Consider the following 13,090-nt stretch of genomic DNA (forward strand, 5'->3'; position numbering starts at 1 on the left):
AGTGGCTCTCCAAACGCAACATGGTGTCCCATCTCAATTCCTGTCAATTTTGCATTTAAAAGTCAAATGGCGCTCCTTCCCTTCCGAGCTCTGCCATGCGCCCAAACAGTGGTTTACCCCCACATATGGGGTATCAGCGTACTCAGTACAGATTGTACAACAATGTTTGGCATCCATTTTATCCTGTTACCCTTGGTAAAATAAAACAAATTGGAGCTGAAATAAATTTTGTGTGAAAAAAAGTTAAATATTCATTTTTATTTAAACATTCCAAAAATTCCTGTGAAACCCCTGAAGGGTTAATAAACTTCTTGAATGTGGTTTTGAGCACCTTGAGGGGTGCAGTTTTTAGAATGGTGTCACACTTGGGTATTTTCTATCATATAGACCCCTCAAAATGACATCAAATGAGATGTGGTCCCTAAAAAAAAATGGTGTTGTAAAAATGAGAAATTGCTGGTCAACTTTGAACCCTTATAACTCCCTAACAAAAAAAAATTTTGGTTCCAAAATTGTGCTGATGTAAAGGAGACATGTGGGAAATGTTACTTATTAAGTATTTTGCGTGACATATCTCTGTGATTTAAGGGCATAAAAATTTAAAGTTGGAAAATTGCGAAATTTTCAAAATTTTCGCCAAATTTCCGTTTTTTTCACAAATAAACGCAAGTTATATCGAATAAATGTTACTACTAAAATGAAGTACAATATGTCACGAGAAAACAATGTCAGAATCGCCAAGATCCGTTGAAGCGTTCCAGAGTTATAACCTCATAAAGGGACAGTGGTCAGAATTGTAAAAATTGGCCCGGTCATTAACGTGCAAACCACCCTCGGGGCTTAAGGGGTTAAAGTGAACCTATCAGCAGGATTTTGCTTACTATACTACAGGCATTGTCAGGATGATACCTATGGTGAAGAAATCCATCTTGTAGTTCTTGTGTAATCCGTGTTAGAAGTTTTCAGTTAATGAGATGCCCATGCTCCAGGGCGCAACTGTAGTCAGAGTCTTATCTTCCTGCTCTAAGTCAGAGAAACCAAAGAAAGGCCTGCCCACAGGCCGCCCTGATGTTCAGACAGTCTCTGTTTGTCTCTATGATGAGGAACATGTTTGTGCTTTGGGTTGCCCTGTGGGAAACTTTTTTCTTGTTTTTTCTGATGACTCTGCCTACAGTCCCTCCCTGGAACATGGACATTTCATTAACTGAAAATTTGTAACACTGATTACACAAGAACTACAAGACATATTTCTTCACCCCAGGTATCATTTTAGTCAGTTTAACATTGCCAACCCGACAATGCCTGTAGTTTTCTTAGCAAAATCCTGCTGACAGGTTCACTTTAATTGTGTTGATAGTGTAGGCACATTTCAAGGAAAGGAGCAAACTTGTTTAAGATTTAATATGGTAATACATGTGTGCACAGGGTAGTAATAATAGTAATGATAATAATAATAATATGAAGACAAAGTGGTTTAAATATCTTGATGTATGGTAACCTTTAAACTTCTCAGTGTTTCCAGTGCAGGAATAATGTTTCTATCCCTAAAGTACAAGACTTAAAATCCACAAAACATTTTGCATTTTTAATCCGTTATTAAAAACTAGTGATTCTATTATTCACAGCTTTCTCTTTTAATTCTAAATAGATAAAACTGTGAGTTTATTTTTTAATGGTTAGGGACAGCCTTTCTAAATTAATTAATGCCTTTGCATTAGTTCCAAAACATGTGGGCGTTTCACACTACAGCAGGTATTAATGGTTGTCTGATTCACAGAAACTTGTCCCATTATGGACATGATGCCTTTCTGAGCTATCAAACAATATCATCCTCTGTCTTTATTTATTATGCATTAGTAAATCAATTAAACACAATTGTTCAAAGGTAAAATATTTGTTTATTTGTTTTTATTTTTCTAATATCGGTCCTCTAATTACTTTACATATTCAGCTAGTCACAAATGGATGGCTCACCAAATCTATGCAAAAAAAGAGTTTTAAAGGGACTCCGTCACCTGAATTTGGAGGCATGTACTACGGAGGACAGAGAATGAACTTCAATCCAATATTGCAGCCAGCATGCAGCCAGCGGGTAAGGAAAGGGTGAATCAAACACTCGAAAACCCCGCCTCCATGGCTGAAAATTCTTTCGTCCAAATTCAAGTGACAGAGTCCCTTTAAAGGGTTTTTTTAATGACAAAATGAGATACAGTAACAATCTTTTTTCAAATATTTTAGTTTCTGATTGTAGAGGTTTTTTATTTTTCTGTTTTCTATATATATGTACTAGCTATTGAACCCGTTCTACAGCTATTGAACCCGTTCTATGCCCGGGTGGCGAGCATTTATATTGGTATATGGTCTCCATCCTGGTATGTGCTGCTCCATCCTGCGTCCCCATCCTGTCATGTGCTGCTCCATCCTGCGCCCCCATCCTGTCATGTGCTGCACCCATCCTGCGCCCCCATTCTGACATGTGCTGCTCCATCCTGCGCCCCATTCTGTCATGTGCTGCTCCCATCCTGCGTCCCCGTTCTGTCATGTGCTGCTCCCATCCTGCGCCCCGTTCTGTCATGTGCTGCTTCCATCCTGCACCCCCGTTCTGTCATGTGCTGCTGCCATCCTGCACCCCCTTTCTGTCATGTGCTGCCCTATTCTGTCATGTGCTGCTCCCATCCTGCACCCCCATTCTGTCATGTGCTGCTCCCATCCTCCTGCGCCACCGTTCTTTAATTTGCTGCTTCCATCCATATGCCCCATACGCTGCTCCACCTGATTCCTTTCCGCCGCCATTTTCTTGGTCCTCCTGCTGGCGGAATCGGCGCCTGCGCAGTCCGCGCTTTCCGGCGCCATTTTCTTGAAGACACACTGCAGTGCGCAGGTGCCGATTCCGGCAGCAGGACAAAGAAAATGGCGGCGGAAAGGAATCAGGTGGCGTAAGTAACAAATTGCTGTGGCACTTCATGCCACAGCTATTTGTAATTTACGCCATTCCTTTCCGCCCATTTCTTCGTCCTCCTGCTGCCGGAATCAGCGCCTGCGCAGTCCGAGCTTTCCGGCTCCATTTTCTTGAAGACACACCTGCAGTAAGTAACAAATTGCTGTGGCATGAAGTGCCACAGCATAATCAGTGCGCAAATATGTGCACGGTGTCCCCCTGCTCCCGACTCCCTGCTACCGGCAGTACGCGCCTTCCAGCGCCATTTTTTTTTCCTGACACTCTATAATGTAACACTAGGAGCGTCGCGCCTGCACAGTTTATAAAGGCTTCGGACAGAGTGACGCTCCCAGCGTTATATTATAGATATGGGATTAGCCTTCTTGTTTAGCAGCTCCAACCTGTTAACATTTGAAGGTATACTTTACTGCAGCTACATGAATATAGGATCTGAGGACGAGGAATGATTACTTGGTTTTCATGGGAGAGTGTTTATGCATTCTCTGTGACCTGTGAAGAGAACAATATAAGCCAATTATGAGTTTATTTGTTGAAATACAGGGGCACAAATGGATCGTGCTAAGTTCTATCCAGTTTTGATCCTATGCCCCTTAACATATTATATTTTATATGGCAGAATGTAATAGTGGGGACATGGTGGGATGGCGGATGGGGGGCAATTTCCTGAAGTAACAATATCGCTAAGCAAAAGAGGTGGCTGCATGTGTGCATTTCTCTATTTCTTCTATCTATCCATATCTTTTGGATATGCCATAAATGTCTAAAATGCCAATATCCCTTTTAGGCCGGGATGACACCAGCATTTTTCACCTCCGCGAGAATCGGATCAATTATGTTAATTATACTCTGGTAAAACTCTGATCAGAGTTTGATCCGAGTGTCGGCTTAGTGTGAACTGATTCTCTCAGGTGAAAGAACCATAGCACAGGTGAGGAGAAGATGGAGAACAACAGTTCTCTACATTCTCCATTGTGTGAACCTGCAGAAATCGGACTGCACTCATATGTCATCCAAGTGCAGTCCGATAATTTCCAAGCCTCCATAGACTTGAATGGATGTGTGCAATCTGACTTGCGGAGCTGCTTACAGCACGCGCAATTTTTTTTTCTCATGCCAAATTGGTATGAGAAAAAAAGCACAGACCTGCGCTGCCTTATAGTATAACATTAGTCCGAGTGCAATCCGATAAAACAGCGGATAGCACTCGTCCAATGTGAGCGAGCCCTTAATGAGATATCTGAAAAATCTTTTCCTTGCCTTCTTCTTTTTGATAGTATACATTTCTCATAAAATAAGATACTGAGAAGCTAAGATCCTGATTGTCCAGAAGTAGAATTGCATAACTCTAAGGTAATAGTATATAAGACTTTGAAGTGGGAAACCTCTCATTGAGTTGACTGTATTCAACACAGATGTAATTGAACAAATCAGAGCATAAAACTGTTAGTGATGTGTTCTTTAGGTTATTAATATCAGTATTTATTTTATGGGAAATGTTAGCATAACTAAGTTCTAAAAAAATAATATATGCGAAGGTGGATAGCACATTTCCACTGTATATTAATAGTAATACCTGGGAAATGTCTTCTTAGGATCTTATGATGTTCTTGACATAATTTGCTGCCACAATAGTTACAAATCAGGGACGGTGAGAGACAAATTACTTCTACTGTGATTGGTTTTACGGTGACATTTCCATATAAACACCTTCACCTGCTAGTTTTGTTGTTTCACAGCTTTTCAGCTTTGTTGCTCACCATATGGCCATGAAGGTCTGCAGATTGGTCTGGGTATTATTCTGTATCAATAGAAGCAGTTGTGGCAGGGAATGACAAAAGAATGGGGCACATTCTCAAGAACAGCAGGTCTGACATGAAAAGGAACAGAATGAATCAAATGATAGAAGACCATTTGGCTTAAAAATATTTGGGAAAAATGTAATAAATAAATATAAATATATAATATATAAATATAATAGAATATAATGTATAATGTATAATATATATAATATAATAAAAATATAAATAAAATAAAAAATACTCGCTTTTCTCAATTTAACTTTGAGGTTGGCATTTAGAGAAGCTGCTCTATTTCCGAAGGCTCTATTATTTCAGGCTATTAAATACGGAGCTTGGAACAAACATTTAGGACATTTATATGTCCTTATTGGCTACAGGCGCTTCCACACTGGAGTTTCTTAGCTAATTATGCATGAAGAAAATGAACTGTAAAATAATATACTTGGATTATATCTCAAAGTGGAACCTACTGGAATATCGCTAATGTATCGTCATAATATTGGATTTATTTCTATTTACTGAAAATGTCATAAAACTCCCCAACCTATGAGAAAACGAGCTGGGTAGGCAGTGTACCATGGGGTTTTAAATATTGCATTAATTTTATTTATATTGAAACACACTTGGTACATTCACAGATGCATGTGATTTTACTCTTGAATTGCTCCTCATACATCTTTTTTATCTTAAAGCTGACAATCCCTGCAGACGTCTGTCTTTTGCTTCACTGATGTCTTCAAATTGAAGGCTGGCATGTTTCCAAAAAAAAAAAAAAGAAAAGTTTTCTTTTGACCTAGCTTTAAAAAAAAAAAAGATTTCTGCAGTAAAACGTTCAAGAAAGTTTTCCACAATCTAACATGGAGAAATCACAGTGAAGCGGATCTTGAAAGAAAGCATTGCTTCTGATAATGGATTTCTATCATTTGTAACCTATTCGGGGACCATGATGGTTATATTAGCATGTTTACACTGCCCACTAATCAGTTTGCTCATTCAATTGATCTTATATAATTGCCTGCTGTGAATACATGGAAGAATCAATGATAAATAAAACAATATCTCCTTTCACTTTTCTATAGGCTGCTGTGACATTTATATTTAGTATAGCTATTATTGCCCAGCATTAAAGCCCACGCGAGCAGCCGCTAAGCAATAATGATGATGCCTACTGGTAGCGAGGACCCCAATAATGGAAATGTACATCAGATTCTCTGAAATATGCAATTCAGCAGTGGTTTGTAAAATCTTTAAATGCAAGTGCTTCGCTTTTTCTTTATTGACTTCTCGGTTCTCACCAACCCATCCTTCCATGCCTAAACCCCTATGCGCAGAATTGCTAGTACTTGATCTCCCACAAAAGCTGCTTCTTGCTTTCCCCACTTCCTTGTTGACCCAAACCATGCCATTTTTCTTAATCTGGAGCAACTGCATGTTAATCTAGAGTGATATAGATTCGTGGTCTGATCATACCACGTATCCTGGGCAGGGGAGGAAGCAAAAGAGTAAACTGGCAGGACAGCTTATTTAAAAACAGGCAGAGAAATCTTTTACCTCACAAAAAGAATTAGCTGCGATTCCGTGCTATCCTGTCTGTATACTCTTTTGCTTCCTCTCCTGCCCAGGAGCAGTGGTATGATCAGACCAAGTCCCTGTATGGTCAGACACAGCTATTACACAATACACAGCAGGGACACATTTATAAGATTATTTCAGCACTAGTATTGAGAATTCCGATACTGCAAATATCGGGTATTGGCCGATATTCGCGGTATCGGAATTCCGATACTTAGTTCCGATACTTTCACAATATCGGATACCGGAATCGGTAGTTCATATAATGCTATGAGCCAGTTTGATTTAATTCAGCCAATGAGGATTGCCAAGAAGTGTGGGCACATCCTGTTCTGCATGTTAGGCATGTAACTACAGGCATGGCTGTGATTGGCTGCTGAAATGATGTCACAATGCCCTATAAAAGCTGCCGCTGCCATTTTGGGTTCACTCTGCTGTGAATTTAGTTAGGGACAGGACGCTGTGTTCTGACTGAGGGACAGCTTGAGATAGCGATTTGCTTCATTGTGCTTTACCCAGGCTAATTTAGCAACCACTGTGAGAACCTTGTTTTTGCCTTGCAGCGCTGTTCACGGCTGTCTGCAAGGTCTCTGTGTGAGTGCAGCTCACTCTGTAGTCTATTCTGCCGCCACAGCTGGTTGTAGTCAGCTCAGCGTGCGTCACTGCCTCATACTGTTCCATTGTCCTTTTTTCAATTAGTGCTACCTGCTGCACATTTTTTTCTGGTTTATCCTATTAGTGGGTTTCCATCCGTATCCTGCTAGAGTGTGGAAAAACACTATAAAGGAGTACATAGAGGAGCTTTTTTTGGCCTTGCAGCGCCGTTCACGGCTGTCTGCAAGGTCTCTGTGTGAGTGCAGCTCACTCTGTAGTCTGTTCTGCAGCCACACCTGGTTGTAGTCAGCTCAGCGTGCGTCACTGCCTCATACTGTTCCATTTTCCTTTTTTCAATTAGTGCTGCCTGCTGAACATTTTTTCTGATGTATCCTATTAGTGGGTTTCCATCCATATCCTGCTAGATTGCAGAAAACACTATATAGGAGTACATAGAGGAGCCTTTCTGCAGCCTTGTGCCCTGCAGCCCCAGCTAGATTTGTATTAGCCTATTTTTTGGAGCCTCATCTATTGCATTGTAGTTTACCTTCCTGCATTGTAATCGCTACAAAAAGTTTGTGATACTATCGGTTTTACATCTTTGGGCACATCCAGTGTGATAAAAACAAAAAGTTAATAAAGTTCACCAAACACTCCACTTTACAGTTGTGTAGGCCACATTAGCTCATATTAAAGTCTAGTCCACACTTTATAAAATAGTGTTTCTTATACCTGTTAGCAGCTGTTCAGGAATAAGCACGCTAAGCCCTTAGTACTTTTCTGCCTATCTTTATCAGTCTAACAAGATGAATAAGGCAGGGAGTAAGGCACGTGGTCATGGGCATGGAGCACGGAGAGGACATGGGGATTCTGTGCCTGCTGCGGGCACCGGTGACTCATCATCACCCAGTTTTAGCAGGGATCAGTCCTTCATGCGCAGCTTTGTAGGAGCTCGCTGTACCCCACTGCTGCAGGATGAACAAATTGAAGCCATTGTCGGATGGATGGCAGCTAATGCATCGGCTTCAATTAGTGCCACATTCTCTCAGGCACAGAGCACTGAAGAACACCCACCTGTCTCTTCACCACCTGCCAAATTGCCCAGGAATTCAGAGAGCCCAGGACAGGAGCCATCTCTACTTCTGTTCTCTGAATCTCTTGGCTTGAAAAGAGGGGGCCAGCCAAGCAGCATTTGAGAAATTGAAGAAGAGGCAGTATGCAGTGATGCGCAACTGCTTTGTCTCTCTGAATCTGAAGAGGTGGGTGGGCCAGTGCCTACGGTCAGCACACCTCAGTGTGCATCTGATTATGAGACTCAGGTGCCACTTTCTGGTGCGTTCTGTGCTGCCCAGACTACCCAGGATAAGCAGTTGTTGGAAGAGGGCAGTGTAGATGATGAGGTCCTTGACCCATCATGGCGTGAGGTACAGGAAGTTGGTGGGAGCAGCTCTGAAGAAAAGATTCCCCAAACGGCCCAAAAAGGAGGGAGAGGGAGGGGTAAGATTGCGTTGCCTGTAGCCTCCACTTTGGCACCCATTAGGAGCATGCCTCTTCCAAAACCCAAAACGGGCGCTCCCAAGACTTGCAGTGCCTGGTCTTTTTTTGACACGGTTGCAGATGACATTTGCTTTGTCAAATGCAAGCTGTGTAATCAGAAAGTCAAAAGAGGGAAAAGTGTCAGCAACCTCATACCACAAATATGTGGAACCATGTGCGGACCAAGCATGTGGTGGAGTTACAAAAATGCACTGAAGACCTAGGCCAACCTACAGCGGCACCTACCACCTCTTCAGCTCGTGTTGTAGCCTCTTCCTCCAGCTCACACACAGCTGGTTCGGCTTCCTCCCAAGATCGCCATGGAAGAACCTCTGGCACTGTTGTCCAGAGACCTAGTGTAATTCCACCCACAGCACCACATTCCCTGTCATCCTCACACTCCCAGCCCAGTCTACAGCCATCGGTAGCACAGGCATGGTAGAAAAGGTGGCCATTCTCGACAAACCATCCCCAAGCACAGGCTCTGAATGCTGGCATTGTAAAACTACTGTCCCTTGAAATGCTGTCATTCAGGCTGGTGGAGACTGACACCTTCTGTAGCTTCATGGCATTGGCAGTCCCACAATACAACGTGCCCAGCCGCTTTTATTTCAGCAGGCAAGCCATCCCTGCCCTGCAAAAGCATGTGGAAGGAAACATTAAACATGCACTACTAAACGCTGTCAGTAGCAAGGTACACCTGACCACCGATGCGTGGACCAGAAACCATGGACAAGGACGATACCTTTCCCTCACTGCCCATTGGGTAAATGTTGTGGAGCCGGGTACAAATCTTGAGAGTGGTGCTGTACGTGTTCTGCCAACTCCAAGGATTGCAGGAATCCAGTCTGCACACATTGACTCCTCCTCATACTCCAATTCCTCTGAATCAGCGCTGCAGGAGCCATCACAGTCTACCTTCACATGGACCCGTGAACACTTACCTGTTATGACCAATATGAGCACAGCCATGGCCAAACGTCAACAGGCCATATTGAAATTAATTTCTTTGGGGAATCGAAGCAACACAGCGCGGGAGCTCTGAAATGCCATCAAGCAGGAGAGCGATGTGTTGTTTGTGCCAGCGAATCTCCAGCCAGGCATGGTAGTGTGTGACAATGGCCAAAATCTGGTGGCAGCTTTGGGCCTAGGCAACCTCACTCACATCCCATGTCTGGCACATGTGCTCAACTTGGTCATGCAGAGTGTTTTGAGGGACTATCCAGATCTTGATGCACTGCTGCACAATGTCCGCCTAGAGTGTGCTCACTTGCGGAGTTCCAACATGGCAAGATCGCACATTGCAGCTCTGCAGCGCCGATTCCGCCTTCCGGAACATCGCATCATATGTGATCTACCCACCAGGTGGAAATCAACGTTACATATGTTGGAGCGGTTGTGTGAGCAGCAGGCAGCAGTAATGGAGTACCAGCTGCATCAGGCGCAAAAAAGTCACACTGCGTGCCATTCAGACTCCACAACGACTGAGTGGGCCACTACGAAGGACATCTGCCAGGTTTTGCGTGCCTTTGATGATTCCATGCGGATGGTGAGTGCAGATGATGCACTAGTCAGCATGACTGTCCCCCTTATCTGCCTGCTTGACAAAACTGCAAGCACTTAGGAAGGAGGCTGTGGAAGAGGTGGAGGATGAGGAGTCACAAATGAAATCTCCTTCTGGACAGTCTGCACAACATGATTCCTCACAAAGGCCTAGGCAGGAGACACTTTGTGAGGAGGAGTCAATGGAGGAGGAAGACATCTGTCCAGAGGAGGGAGTTACACAATGCTTTAGTAGTCAGTATGTAGAGTGAGGGTGGGGTTAAGCAGAGCAGGCAGAGATCACGCCTCAAGCAGGGGACAGCCTTTCTTGGCCAGTTGGCAGTCTGCAGCACATGGTTGATTTCATGCTGCAGTGCCTGAGAAACGACTGCTGCATCGCCCACATTCTCAACACGGCTGATTATTGGGTGTCACCCTCCTAGATCCTCACTACTGGGACAACTTACAAAGCCTCACAACACCATTGAATCGGGAGTACCAAGACACACTGGTGCATTCCATCATGTTCTCCATTCCAACCGAGAGCAGTGCTGCTTGTGCTTTACAAAGCAGCTCAGTGCGTCAAGGCAGTGGAGGAAGCTCTGCACAAAGAGGGAGCAGAAGCAGTGCCTCAGCACAAGGCAAGACCAGTTTGGCCCAAATGTGGAAAAGTTTTGTGTGCCCGCCACAAATGTCTACACCATCACAGACGGCTCCAGTCAGCAGGATATCTGGCTCTTCTTGGCCAGTTGGCAGTCTGCAGAACATGGTTGATTTCATGCTGCAGTGCCTGAGAAACGACCGCCGCATCGCCCACATTCTTATCACTGCTGATTATTGGGTGTACACCGTCCTCGATCCGTGCTACAGGGACAATTTACAAACCCTCTTACCACCATTGCAGCAGGAGCGTAAAATGCGGCTGTACCAAGACACACTGGTGCAGTCCATCATCTTCTCCAGTTTAATCGAGAGAAGTGCTGCGCCTGCTACTGCTAGTGCTTTACAAAGCAGCTCTGTGAGTAGAGGCAGTGGAGGAATCTCTGCACAAAGAGGGAGCAGAAGCAGTGCCTCAGCACAAAGCAAGACCAGTCTGGCCCAACAGTGGCAAAGTTTTGTGTGCTCGCCACAAATTTCTACACCATCACAGACGGATCCAGACAGCAGGAGGCCACGTTTCCGTCAGATAGTGACAGACTACATGTCTTGCCCTCCTCACTTCAAGTTTTGGATCTCTAAGCTGGATACATGGCCAGAGCATAGCCAGTATGCATTGGAGGTGCTGGCGTGCCCTGCCGCTAGTGTATTATCGGAACGCGCCTTTAGTGCCGTAGGTGGTGTACTAACAGACCATCACATGCGACTATCCTCCAATAATGTTGACCGGCTTACTTTTCTGAAAATGAACAAGGCCTGGATCTTGCAGGAATTTGCCACTCCTCTTCCTGATTAAATAACTGTTTGGCAACAGTACCCAGGTCTCCTGTTGTGTTCATGTTTCTACCACCTGAACTGTAATCCCTGGGCTCCAACACCGCCAGTTGCTGCTCAGAAGTGCCATCTGCACAGTGAACACATGACCCAGTGTTATTGGGTTTCAGTAACTGTAACTGTAAGTGTTATTGGGTTCCAGTACCGTCAGCTGGTCCTCGGTAGTTCTATTGGCTCTTGTACCTTCTGCTACATTTCCAAGTTCGAGCTTTTGGAATTTTTTTTGCTAATCACTCTGAATCTCCCTAACGATGACCCTAAAGACGACGACCCTGAAGATCACACCGAAGAAGACGAGGACCCCGGAGACTAGGACCCCGGAGATGAGGACCCTGGAAACGATGACCCTGAAGACCACCCCGAAGAAGACGATGACCCCGGAGACGACGACTCTCGAGACAACAACCCTGAAGACCACCCCAAAGAAGACCAAGAAGCAGAAGAACAAGAAGATGCAGAACAAAAAGCAGAAGTACATTAGGCATAAGACTAAAAATCAGAGCAAAAGATATTATCAAAATTATAAGCAGAAGAAGACTAAGCAGTGTATGGGGGTGAGTCCGTTCCTCCTCGTGGTGCCCTTGGAAAAAACCTGCTGCTGCAGGCCAAACTGAACGTGGACAAATCCTGTTGTAAATCTTTTGTGACAGGCAGAACGGAAGGTGTAATCTTCAAACTTTTATAGATAACAACTACAGGAATGCCTGTCACAAATAAGAATATGATGAAGAAGAAGAATATGTCGAAGATGAAGAAGTAGAATATGAAGAAGAATAATAGTTGAATAAGAAGAATATGAAGAATGTAAAAAATAAGAATAATAGGAAGAAGGTGAAGAAGAAGAAGATGAATAAGGTGAAGAAGTTGATGAAAAAGATGCTGCTGCTGAGGATGATAAAGAAGAAAGTGTGGGAGAAGTAAAAATGAAGGTGAAGAGCATGGAAGTAGTGAAACATAAATATCTGACAAAATATAAAAAATCTAAACATAGTCAATATCTTTGTAACTCCGAACGTCTTAAAAAAAATTAATTCCTGCTATTCCATTTGATTGGGCTAAACCTCTATGCCTTTAATGTCTCCTCCACCTCCCCCAATACATTCTACATTATTCTTAGTTGTTTTCCTTCATGTAGAATGAACCTACAAGGAAAGAAAGGGTTTATTTTAATTCCGATACTTGTGTCCCATTGACTTGCATTGGTTTCCGGTATTGGTAACGGCGATATCCGATATTTTTTGGATATTGGCCGATTCAATCCGATACCGATATTTTCGGATATCGGAAGGTACCGCTCAACACTACTCAGCACAGGAACATTTTATTTATACACATCCAATTGTAGAACTTATTTTTAATCCATTATATATTGATTGCAATGTACCTAGTTTATGGGACAAACACTTTAAGGCCAGGGTCACACTAGCATAGAATACGGATGAGTGCTATGTGAGAAAACAAAGCATAGCACTTGGATCAGTGTTAATTTATGGGGCAGATCACATCTGCAAATATTTTCTCATGCCAAATCACCACACGAGAACAATTGCAGCATACTGAGATTGGCACCGAGACTCGGCCATGTCTTGGCTCACTC

This window comes from Ranitomeya imitator, chromosome 1, assembly GCF_032444005.1.
Source record: "Ranitomeya imitator isolate aRanImi1 chromosome 1, aRanImi1.pri, whole genome shotgun sequence".
Lineage (NCBI taxonomy): Eukaryota > Metazoa > Chordata > Amphibia > Anura > Dendrobatidae > Ranitomeya > Ranitomeya imitator.